This window comes from Corapipo altera, unplaced genomic scaffold (assembly GCF_003945725.1).
Source record: "Corapipo altera isolate COAL_440 unplaced genomic scaffold, ASM394572v1 44, whole genome shotgun sequence".
Classification (NCBI taxonomy): domain Eukaryota; kingdom Metazoa; phylum Chordata; class Aves; order Passeriformes; family Pipridae; genus Corapipo; species Corapipo altera.
Genome location: NW_020884880.1, coordinates 15,256,128 through 15,268,200, shown reverse-complemented (window position 1 = coordinate 15,268,200; position 12,073 = coordinate 15,256,128).

Sequence of the window (12,073 nt, the reverse complement as noted above, 5' to 3'; positions counted from 1 at the left end):
GAGTTTATACCATTGCTGTGCAAAATCCACTGATTTCAGTCTACATGAGTGAACCTATGTGGCAGATTTATTTCTCATAATTCAACAATCTCTTTTTGAGTCTGTGAGAAGACAAAATTCAGATTGAAACTTAGATTTTTCTCAGATCCATTGTAAAACCACTAATTTACAAATGATTCACACAGAAAATGGGCAGTCCTGAGTTGTGAAATTCTAACTGTCTTCGGGTAAAAATTATGTTGAAAATCAGAGACAGAGAAAAAATATCATGAAAAGTTTGCATATACCTTTAGTGGTTTTTCCAGCATGTGTGAAACGCCAATCACTTCAGTTTTGGTTTTCGCTACCCAAAAAAAAAAAAAAAAAAAAAAAAAAGAGCTAATGACATCATACAATTTCCCTTTAAAGTTGAAGGAAAAGTTTATAATAAATTAACAAACACTTTTGAAGCCTTCTTCTTTTCTTTCCAGAATTACATGTCCTATATTATTGTAGCTGGTTTGAATCTGTAGAGAAAAACAACTGCATATTGTTGATATCTTGATACAAGTGTTCTGAAGAAAACTTCAACACAGCAAGTTGCTACCAGCACCAGCTCAACTGCACCATCACAGTACTAAGATGGTTGCAGGCACATGAAACTTGAAATACCACCTGATTGTAGAAATTCAGTAGTTAGTCACAACCTCACAGTCCAGCTTCATTTGGAAGATTTCACATAACCTCTGTGCCACTTGTCCCCAGGCTCCCTAAGCCACCAAAACCTTCCTTGTTTGCTCTAACGGATTGGTAACCAAATGACACTTCATGTGCAGTCCTGCAAGAAGAGGACAGGAGAAGCTCTCTCCAATAACAGATTGTTGAGGTTTAATAAATTACCCCAATGATCTTAGCAAGCAAATCACAACCAAACTTCAGAAAAAGGCAACATATTCCTACCAACCTGACTATGCTGGTGGGGAAAGGAGAGGGAACAAGTTCTTCCTAGGAAGAGAGAAAGCAAGGAATTTGCTTCCTGGTCATTTTGACAAACCAATAGGAACTCTGAAATACAGTCTGCAATATGAGGAGGATGCACATAAACTGCTGTTCAGTCTCATGACAGTTGGTTACACCACCTTACTGGATATGCAAAACCTTGTGTCACAGTTTCCCTGTTCCACAAATTCACCTGTTTAAGCACAAAGACTCTTCTGTAAGTTATCACATTCAAGCAATTTCAGTTTTTTACATTGCTATTATATTGGAAAAAGTAACTCCAAGAGTAGTAAGAAACCTTCTGCTAATATCCACTCTATATTTACTCATGATAATTTTAGAACCATAGCTCTTATGCCACTAAGACCTTTTCATTTAAATAGCTGTTCTCTCTTTAACACTTACTCCTGAATATATTTCTGAAGAATAACCCTATCCTCTCTCAACCTTTGTTTGTCTAAGCTTAACAACCCATATCATTTAATCTCTCTTCATGAGATTAATTCTCCATTCCTATAAACATACCAGTAATCTTTCTCTGCTTGTGTTTTAGGGTCAGCTTTCATGAACACAACTGACCAGAACTCTACATAAACCGAGAACCTTGTCAATGCTATGCACAATGAAATAACATGAAAATGCCTTAGATGATAGTGCATCTTAAAATTATAATGGACTACACAATTACAATGGACTTTAAAAGTTGTTCTATTTGGCAGAAAGAATAGTATGTCCATATTTCATTTCCTCTATCTTCAACTAAATAATGCATATTATATTCAAGAACAAAAAAATATTCTAGTTATTGGTCTCTAAATTCACAGCTTTGCAATCTGTACTATTAAATTTCATCTCATTTCGTCACTCACATCAACAAAATCATCCGGTTCTCCTTGCCTGATGGTCTAATCCTTTGTTAAGATGATCCTTCCCCATTTTATGTTATACACATGGAGTTTTTAGTCCTTTACCTTGTATATCATTAAACAATATAATGGGATCATTATATATTGTTTTTATATATATATATATAATTATATATTATATATTAAACAGTATATGGGATCATTCCCAAGACCAATCATGAAAACATTTGTAATAGTCAGTTCATTATTGTTCTGGCAGTTGTCCTGTAAAAAACAGCAACTATTATCAAGAATCAAGTTCAACCCATTGTCGTTGACTATGAAATCTAATCTAATCTTTGCATAGGACTTGTAAGTATGCATACTAAAAAACTCTTGGTCCAAGGCTTGTAGACTGTCAGCATAAACACTGGCTGTTGTCCAAATTCTGCAAATCTGAAGTACAGAAAAGTAATTTTTGCTCTTGTTTGGATATAATTTTTATTGCTCTATCCTCATTTCCTTTCCATATCTTTTATTCTTGTAGATTGAAATTGTTCAAAATAATCATGCAGCTCTGGAAACTCTTCAGCTTCATAAGGCTTTTGAAATGTATCACTGAATTTTTTACATTATAGAGTAATGAAAAACTTCATGCCACTGAACTTAATGCTACTCATGGAGAAAGAGATTAGGAAACTTGAAAATCTTAAAACTATCACTTAAGAAGGCAGTACAAAATTTAAGCTCTGCTGTACTACAGTGACTTATTTAAAAAAAAAAAAATCAAATGACAGAGTACCTCCCGATCTGCATGGCCTCAGAAGAACCACCAAATGACAAGTATCTAGGAAGGGCAACAGCCTGAACCTGTGACTGAATTTGGAAAGAAAGGCATGAAGAAGAGAAGCAATCTGTTATTATCCTCTTTAGTCATCATCTTTACTGAAAACTGATCAATACTTGATCCAGTCCTTGGTTAGCCTCACCTCCTTCCTTGACACACCACCATCAGTATATGGAAGAACCAGCTCCTCCTGTTTTTTGTTTATATGATTAAAAAACTTCAACCATTTATTTTCTGCACTAATTCAGAAAGACTTGAAAATAATTTTATTTGATTTCTATACAGACTGTTATTTTGAAAATGAACAAACATCGTAAACAGTTTACAAACAATAAACTATTGGTTCATCCCAATAATTCCACTCTTCCTTCCAGTTTTTCCACTTATCTTTAACAACATCATTGCCCCTTTCAATTAAAATAATTCCATGTCTGATGATGATTCCCAGTATTTAAATTCTCAAGCCCTGAATCCACCTTCTCAATCTATTAACTAGCTTTCCCGTGTATCCCAAGCTTGCCTTTCTACAACTCCAAACTTTGGCTTCAGCCGTTATTATTGTAGTAGTTGAGCATCTCACAACCACTGGTAAAGTTAACTTTTAAATTTCCCTGTGTCCTCTCTGTAAGAGGAAAATAGTTTCACTCTTTTACAGAAAGAAAATAAGGTAAAATTAGTGGTTTGCCTACAGGACCCATGGTTGCAGCAAGACCTAAGCCCCATTCCTAAAAGCATCATACATGTGATAATTCTCATTTAAATTTAATGTGAATATGGGACAAAACTGTGTACTGGACACAACAGCAGTCACCCAAATATGAAATATAAATGTTAACTTATTAAGTTCTTCTTAATTGTACTCCACCCATTAGTTCAAGGTACCTATTTTTTCTTAATTCTCTATGCCTTTTTAACAAATATATTTTTTACCTGCTTACGTAATCTCAAGCAACTGGAGAATTCAGGGTGTATGCCAAGTGCTTCAAAAAGCACGTATGTTTAAATCAGAATGTGGTGCAAATGAAAGCATGCTGATACAGTTGCTGATGTATTTCTGTTTCTTGCATAATGTCAGTGCTTGGGCTCCCCTCAGTTCTTTGGAAGGTATAGTCGCTTGGGGCCATGGAGATAACAACAGCAAACCCAAACCACCTGGAGACAATATTTAGTAGATGATTAACCCAATGGTGAATCAGAATATTTGAAACAGAAACAAGAAAACAGCAGGAAATAACTTGCACTGGGTAATAGGAGTGAAATCCCAGCCCTATCCAAGTTAATGCTTAATGCAGAATTCATTCTTGATATTTATGACCTTTCCTGAATAGTTCTAATGTCATTTTTTTCATTTATGACAAAGTTTGAGATGAGAAAATGATACGGGACAATGTATCAGTTAACAGTCGTGTACATACCTGTTTGCTTCTGTGTACTTGGGTTAGTTGGAAATTTATAAAGATTCTTCTTTGTGATAACAGGAATAAGAAACCTGTAGAAACTTACCTCTTCTTCCTTTAATGCTGACTTGAGAGGGTTTTTTTGGGTTTTGGGTTTTTTTTTGGTTTTTTTTTTCTTGAAATAGTTATGCAAACAACAACTGTGGTGGGAGAACAATAAAGTTATTCACTGTGGCTTTATTTATTGCATAAGCACCAAACAAGAGACCAGTGTCAATCAAGTTTTAATATCTGTTGATAGGAGAATAAATTAGGAGAAGCTTGCAGCAGTCAAACTCCAAGGATGTTCCCCTGGTGTGGACAGAGAGAGCATGCTCAGTGGAATCCACTCGGCTTCATCAGAGCTGGCAATCTTCCATAGCAGCATCAGGGAGTCATTTGAATCCAGGTTTCTGCCAGTTGAGCTGAGATGGGATGGAAGGTCAGTCTGAGCGGGCTTACGAATCATGGCTAAATAGTCTCAATGGGTCTCAACTTTTAAGAGCCTTCATGAACAGCTCCCATGGAGCTGCAGACTCCACTGAGAAGGGCCCCAGACAATTTTTGGTTTGTGGGTTTGCAATATTTCCTTATCTGTATTTGGTCTTATTCACACTAGCAAAGTTATGTGTTTAAAGGAGACATGAGATGTGGGAGGGAGGGGGTCATGTCTTTGAAATTTTTTGGAAGAGACAAAACCAGAACATCCATACAAAGAGTTCTGTAAGGGGGAGGAGAGCAAGAGAAAGCAACAGGGGAACTTTTAGTATTTTCTGTTATCATCTTGATGATATGGGCTTTGTCAAGCCTGAAGTCAAGAATCCATCAGGCTCCCTCTGAGCACAGTCTTAAATTGAAGCACAATTGTGCTTCACTGTAAAGTCACCGGGACTACTCATGATGATCCACATAAATTAGGCATACGTGTAAATGCAATGCGGGACTATGAAAATTCCATTTAGAAAATACCAGGAGGTTTTGGAGGATGTTATTAAGTGAAACCTTTGCGCTTTCAAAAAAATTTTTTATTTTATTTTTTTAATGAAGTCACTGTGCTACTTTTGTAATATTGTAAAGCCTTCTGGACTCAGGCAAAACACTGGGGGAAAAAAAAGTCCTTCAAGGCAGCAGCATACTAGATAATGTCAAATTAAAAATAAACAAACAAAAACCTCTAGTAACAAAAAAACCCCAAACAAACAAATCAAAACAAAAATAAGGAAACCCCATAGCAAACAAAACCACATTTCTCCCCATTTCAAGGAAGAATTTATTTCTTTTTTTTTTTTCACTGAAACTATTAAATAAATATGTTGTATTTTACAAGTGTGCTTGCTGCAAAAAGTGCAATCTATTTGTACAGCAGAGAGAATGAAGGACTTACTGCTTAAAGGCACAAAAAGGGTGTGTAATAGGATTCTGGCATCTTCCCAGACAGCTTGCAGACAAATTCAGAGACGAACAGAGAAGTATCCTTTTTGAAGTATATTTGGCCAAGGTCTCATTCACAAACAGATAAAACCAACACATTTCTGCATGATAAGGGTCAACAGAATAGCGTATTAGTTTGAGAAGAGAACCCATCTGCAATTTTCTTATATAAAAATATACGAGGACACAACAGGAAAGCTGTCAGCATGACAGTTGGAGGATTCTGCCAAGGAGCCAGATGCTAGTGTCAGAAGAACATGTTCCACAGCTTGGCATCTGGGTTCTCTCATTGCCCTCCAAGAAGGAAGAAAAGGAGGAGTGATAAGATATGCCTAAATGAATAAAACTACAAGCAATTCCACCACCACCCCCAACATGCTCAAATCACTACTTCTTTTAGAAAATCCTCAGCTACATGTTCTCCTACATCTTTTAAATTAAAATGGAAGGTGATAAATTTAACCCACTTGTGTTTTAAAATGTTGCAAAAAGCACTTGCAATTCTGAATACATAAGTCTCACATGATTTTAACTGCTCATGTGTGTAGCTGTGCAATTTATTTTATTCTTTTTTGTTAGTTTTCCACAATTTTGCTACAGAATATATTTCAAGCTCAATTTTTATCCCATGTCATTCTCGGGGCAGGGAGAATATAACATTACACTTATAATTTACAGCTAAGAATAATTAGAGTTTTATTCTTTCTCTGAATAGTTACTAACTGAGAAAAGCTCAGAAATATCTAGTGCAAAATGCTAAGGGTCAGTTTAAAACCCAAAAAGTTGATGAAGCACCATAGGGAATTACTTCATTATGTGTGTAGGGAAGAAAAGACTCTTAAGATAGCTTTGAGAAAGCCCTAGTTGCTGCACAGCCCCTTGGAGTTGCAAGGCTAAGGCTGTTTTCATAGTCCCAGGTCCTTTAGTCACATCCCCTTGCTACAGGCAATTAAGTAAGCCTTAGCTTTGTATCCATGTTCCTTCCCTGAGTCTATCCCCATGATGCCTGAAAGTGCCAGCTTTGACTTGACAGGTGCTGCTGGATATCTACCTTTATCTTCTGTTGATCAACTCTGACTGGGGAGGATGGAGTGGTCTCCTCCATTAAGTTGGTTTGATTACATATGTAAAGATTCAAAAATTAAGACCAGACTTCTGATGTTTCTGGGATCTCTGTGCAAAGAGACCAGAAAACAGGGATCACGTACTTTCATCTGTCTTGCAAAACAAAATGGCTGCTCTCCTCTGAGCTGACAGAAGCTTTCGAGGTTAGATATTTCAGAACTGCAAGCAACATTTGCCCCCATACCTTACTCTGGATAGACATGTAGTAGCCACATAGCACTAATATTCTAGAAGGCATGGGACTGTTTCCACCTAGAATTATTCCTAATTGAGACAAAAAAGCAGATGATTGATCTCCCTCTGCACCTATTTAGATGCACTTTAAGACACCTTCAATACCAGTCCATCCCCAGAATCTTGAGGCAGAGGGAATGAGGCAGAAGTACTATAATTTACAAGAAGTTTATTCCTTCTCCATGTAATAATGTCTTGCTTAGTTGCTTGTATTTGTTCACAAAAGCAATGATCGATCCCTTTCAGGTATTCTTCCTTCTTCTATTTCAACACAACACCTGCAAAAATGATGAGGGGAAATACTTTTTCAGGTAACAGAGGAGAACTCAGAAAATTGTATTGCAAGCTCCATACCAAGTTGTCTTGTTATTAACAAACTGCCAGAAGAATCTGTTACAATTCACTTTAGGAACAGAAGGAGAAGGAAAGGAAACTATCACAGCTACCGTAATACCTACTCTTTGGATCCACGATAAAATATGCACTTAGGATAAAAACTTATGCTGTTTTACCCCCAAATTAAAAAACTGCTATCCATACAAACATAGAAAAAGAAGTCTTTAAAATCAAGGCCTATCTCTGAAAAGTGAACCTCTGTATTTATTCAGGAACAAATTTGCTCAGCTCAGAAATCAAAAGATGATTTTAGTCACTATCTTTAACCGTCTTTACTTTTAGTTACTGTCTATACTTTAAAATCCATTTTGTATCTGAAAATCAAACTGTTCTTGTTGCCTCTTCCATCAACACTGGCAATCAAGCAATCGTTCTTAGAACCACTTCAGCAATGGAATGTGGGACATGTGAAGAAAGACAGCTCAGCTCATTCTTCTATGACTGTCACTGCTTCCACAGAGCTCACAGTACAGTAGGAAAACATACTTTCAATCAAGTTAAAATGGTGCAAAGGCATATACGGGAAAAAGATGAGGAACAAGTCCATTTCTGTAATAAAATTTTCCTATTTTAATTTAATTTTCTGGTCCAAATTTTGGATAAATTATGTTCTTAGTCTTACTGATGGGATATAGAGCTAAGTTAAACTCATCCCTAGAGAAATTATGTTTCCTAATCTCCTAAGTCACTCTAAAGAAAAAAATATGGAAAATTCAGATCAGCCACTGCTGACCCCAAAATTAACCTTTTCCTGCTGAAAGTAGAAATACATCTGATAAAAAAAGGAGGCAAATCTTGGTCACTCATTGCTTCCATTGTCATATTTGACAGAACAGGATATATTAAAAAATGTTATCAAGTCCATTTTTTATTTTAATATCCTTTTTCATTTTATGAAATGAAAAAAAAATCTGACCTTGTCAAGCCAAGGCTGTTTAATTCTATTTTAGTTTACTGCTAAGACAGGAAAAATGCTGATCTTGACACCTCTTGGAAAGACATCAATAAGAAGTCGAGATCCATTCACTTTTATTATTCCATGACCACTAGAACAACCTTGTGAAAGAAAACATTTTCTCTCAGAATATGCAGTAGAAAGATGTGTGTAAATGACAAAGCAGCAAGAGGCTGAAAATGCACAAGAAGTGGTGTTAGACTGATGAGTTTGAGGACATTTGCCGTTATAAGATTCATCTGACTTGGAGAACTCTGTGTGACCTGAAACATTAACAGAGCCTCAAACAAAAGCAGAACAAAGCAGGAATAGGATGACTTAGAGGAAGTTAATAATCAGATACAGTTTTTTTCAACAAGGTATTAGGCCTACATTTCTTGGTTTCCAGTTATATCATTCTAAAAACTTCTCCCCAAAATCCCTAGGAAAAAAATCTTACCTGTGGCCTGAGTAGAACTCCAAAGTAGTGTGTAAGTATCGTGGTGGCGCTGGTGGACATAAAATGCTGCTCTGGGGAGCCAGGGGAGCTGGACTATGGACTCCAAGTACACTCTAGGGCACAGGCAAGAGGTCTGATTGCAGGGTAAAGTAACAGTTGCAGACTATGAATATGCTCTACCCAGTCCAGATCCCTTGAGGGAAAAGGTCCTGAGATAAGAAGTGCTGCCCATAAAGGGCTACAGTATCCCTAACCTGGGATACTTTGCATTCTGAGGTCTGATCCAGGAATGACAGCATTCTGAAGCAGCCTAAAATGATGGGTTTTTAAAGACCTGTAGTGCTAAAACAAAAGTCAGAAGTACTGAAAATCTCATAGGGCTCCCAAACCAGTAGTGCCAAAGAGTTCTGCTGACACACATCAAAGTTGGTAGCAGCACACCACCCCGGCTTTTTTATTGGGCTTCACTCAAATTTCAAAATCTTCCCAAGGTTTGTCCATGACATCCATGATTTATTTGTTTCTACCTGCAGCAGCATTGAATATTTTATGTTATACGTTATGGGGAAATCCATTCAAAAAGAAAAGTTTTAAATTCCAGTGCTGAGTTTCTTTGTTTCAAGTTGCCAAGAAATAAGCAAGTAGGAAAGGGAGTTATGAGTGCTGTGCCTGCTTCACGCTTTTTATGCCACTTTGATTCATGAGAGGCAAACTTCATTGTATGTTTAAAGTCTTTAAAGATATATATTATTAACAAAACCAGGATTTTTACAATCAGTGAACATTTGTTTGGTTTCCCCCTCGCCTCCTCCCTCCCCACCCGACCCCCCAGCCATCACACACAATTTTAGGAGAATATTTTGTTGGCTATAATTAAACTATGTGTGTTAATTAGGATTAGATTTTAAATTCACTGCTTGGGAAGTAGAAAAAATACAGGATCTGAATGAGCCCAAATTGAGATGACACTTGAATTTTCACAGATGTTTCCATAATCCTAATTTCAAATTGATTGTACTTCCTGAACAGTGAGAAGCCATTTTCAGTTATTTATTCAGATATGAACTACTTTTTTTTCAGTGGGTAGAAAATATCCAGTACCATAGTTAACTCCTGAAAATAAATGGATACCAAAGAAGATTTTGATTTGCAATAACTAAGTGGTTCCACAAAACCAAAGTACCAATGTCAGAAGGAAGACATCTCTAAGGATATCCAGAATCTCTGGTTCATAAAGATTACTACTGTTGTTGTTGGCGGACACAGGAGGTTGGTCCACCATGACACTATGTGCCACCATATATTTACAATCCTGTGCTTACAATGGAGATCTGTAGAATCTATCATACAAAGCCAAAGCAACCTGCCTCTGCACCAGGAAAGCCTAAATTATTCATCATGAAATCAAGCAGAGCCTGAGGGCTACTTTGATTTAATGGCAACTGGCAACAGCCCCAAGGGACTAAAATAGCAGCCATTAACCCATGTGCTCAGTTGATATTTTTCCTTCTCTTTTATCACAGTCTCTAAACCAGTGTCAAAGAGAGTTGGCATCTCATTCTCTACAGGCATGATCTCCTCTTGCCTAGCAGCTGATGGAGTCTACTGGAGGAATAACATGGCACAAGAACAGTATGAACAAATTCAGCACAATAACTTCATTCATAACAGTTCTATTAGCTGGGTAACATTGGACCCAGATTTACAAACTGGTTGCAGAAAGGGGCTTATCACTATTATTAATGTATGTCCTTCTGGTCTGGCCAAACCTTAGAATTCTTGCTGAAGGAATTCCTGTAATTTAGAGCCCAGTCCAACCTGGTTTGGGAATAGTCCTAAATGATGTAACCCATACTTTGTTCCTAGCCACATCTGTGGTACAGAATGTTCCAAAAACATCAGAAAGGATATGTCTGAGCAAGTTATTCATTTTCTTTCTAAAAATTTCTAAAAGAATTAATAACTTTTAGCACTGAGTTGGGCTGGGCTTGTGCAGACAGTTTTTGTACAAGTTTTGCTGTTCTAGTGATCTGTAACATAAAACCAAGTAAGTGAAATTAATCTCTCTTTTCACTAAAAAAAAAATCTATTCCTTTTTTCATGTTGAAATCTTTATTCCAATCTTTTTCTCCCACTTCATCATCAATTATCCAGCAATGCTAGATCAAATATGAGTGAATTCCACCAACTTGTGAATAAGGAACATGATATGAGAATAGCATGACTTTGACACCACTACTTATTCTTACATGTGGCGTATTTATGTTTTCATACTACACCATGAGCTTCTTTTTTTTGAAATTTAGGTCATGCTCCATCATTGGCTCTTGTCAGAGATTCTCTAGTCTATGTTTATGTACCCTCAGTGTAAAATCAGAATGGTATTACTTAAATTTGTAAAAAAATCTATGGTACCTTTGTGCAGCATGGAGTCTTGGAACCACATTTTACAAATAACATGCTGCACAAAAGTATCAACTATTGTCAAGAAGAAAGGACAGAAGGAAAATCTTGTGTGGATCACTTGGCCCTTGAAGCAACTATTTACTTCAGAAGCAAAATCAAGGAGACCTAGTATGAGTCACAGATCAATACTGTCTTTGGATTTGCATTTGTAGAGCCAAGCATCTTAAGTCAGGGGCATCCATACTGCCTTCAAGGTAAACCAGCCCTAAATCTGTACCTGAATTGCTTGAGGAGCTTCTGCCTCTCTCCTGTCTCAGACTGGGAGGCAAGAGTAGATGCTGGGAACAGACAGACAATTCAGCATCAAGTATGAGTCTGAACTTCAGCCAAACTGTATCCCTACCTGTAACAGGGCTCCAAATCAGGACCCTGTAAAGTAGGCATACACTTAGTACTAACAAGTAGCTGCCATAAAAAATAACATGGATTTGTCTTTCACAATCTCATAGCTTCTTCTTATCATTAAGAACATGAACAGCTCTTCCCTGTTTGCCTAGGAGCAATTATTCAATCTGGAATAATGAAGACAAGAAACTCTTTAGCAAATGCCATCATGCACTGTTCACCATCATCAGCAAAAATGGCACCTTTGACTCCCATACAATTGATTGAAGTTTAAGTCCATAAAAGCTGCCCTCACATCATGTTTAGTGTTACTTATTTCATTAAATGTCAGATTAACTGGTAATTAGTTCAATAGAATTACTAAATATTATTACTTCATATAAAATGGTCCATAACCTTTCTGCATATCAAAGTATGTGATTTACACCAAAATCATTACATGTCAGTGCTTCTGTGCATCAGTATAAAATCAAGATGCCATACAGTGTATTCAGCTAAAATGAAGTCCCTTCCTTGATTCCTCCTCTTCAGTTTTTCTGTGTATGCACTTCAATATTTCTGAGAATTTTAGGCTAA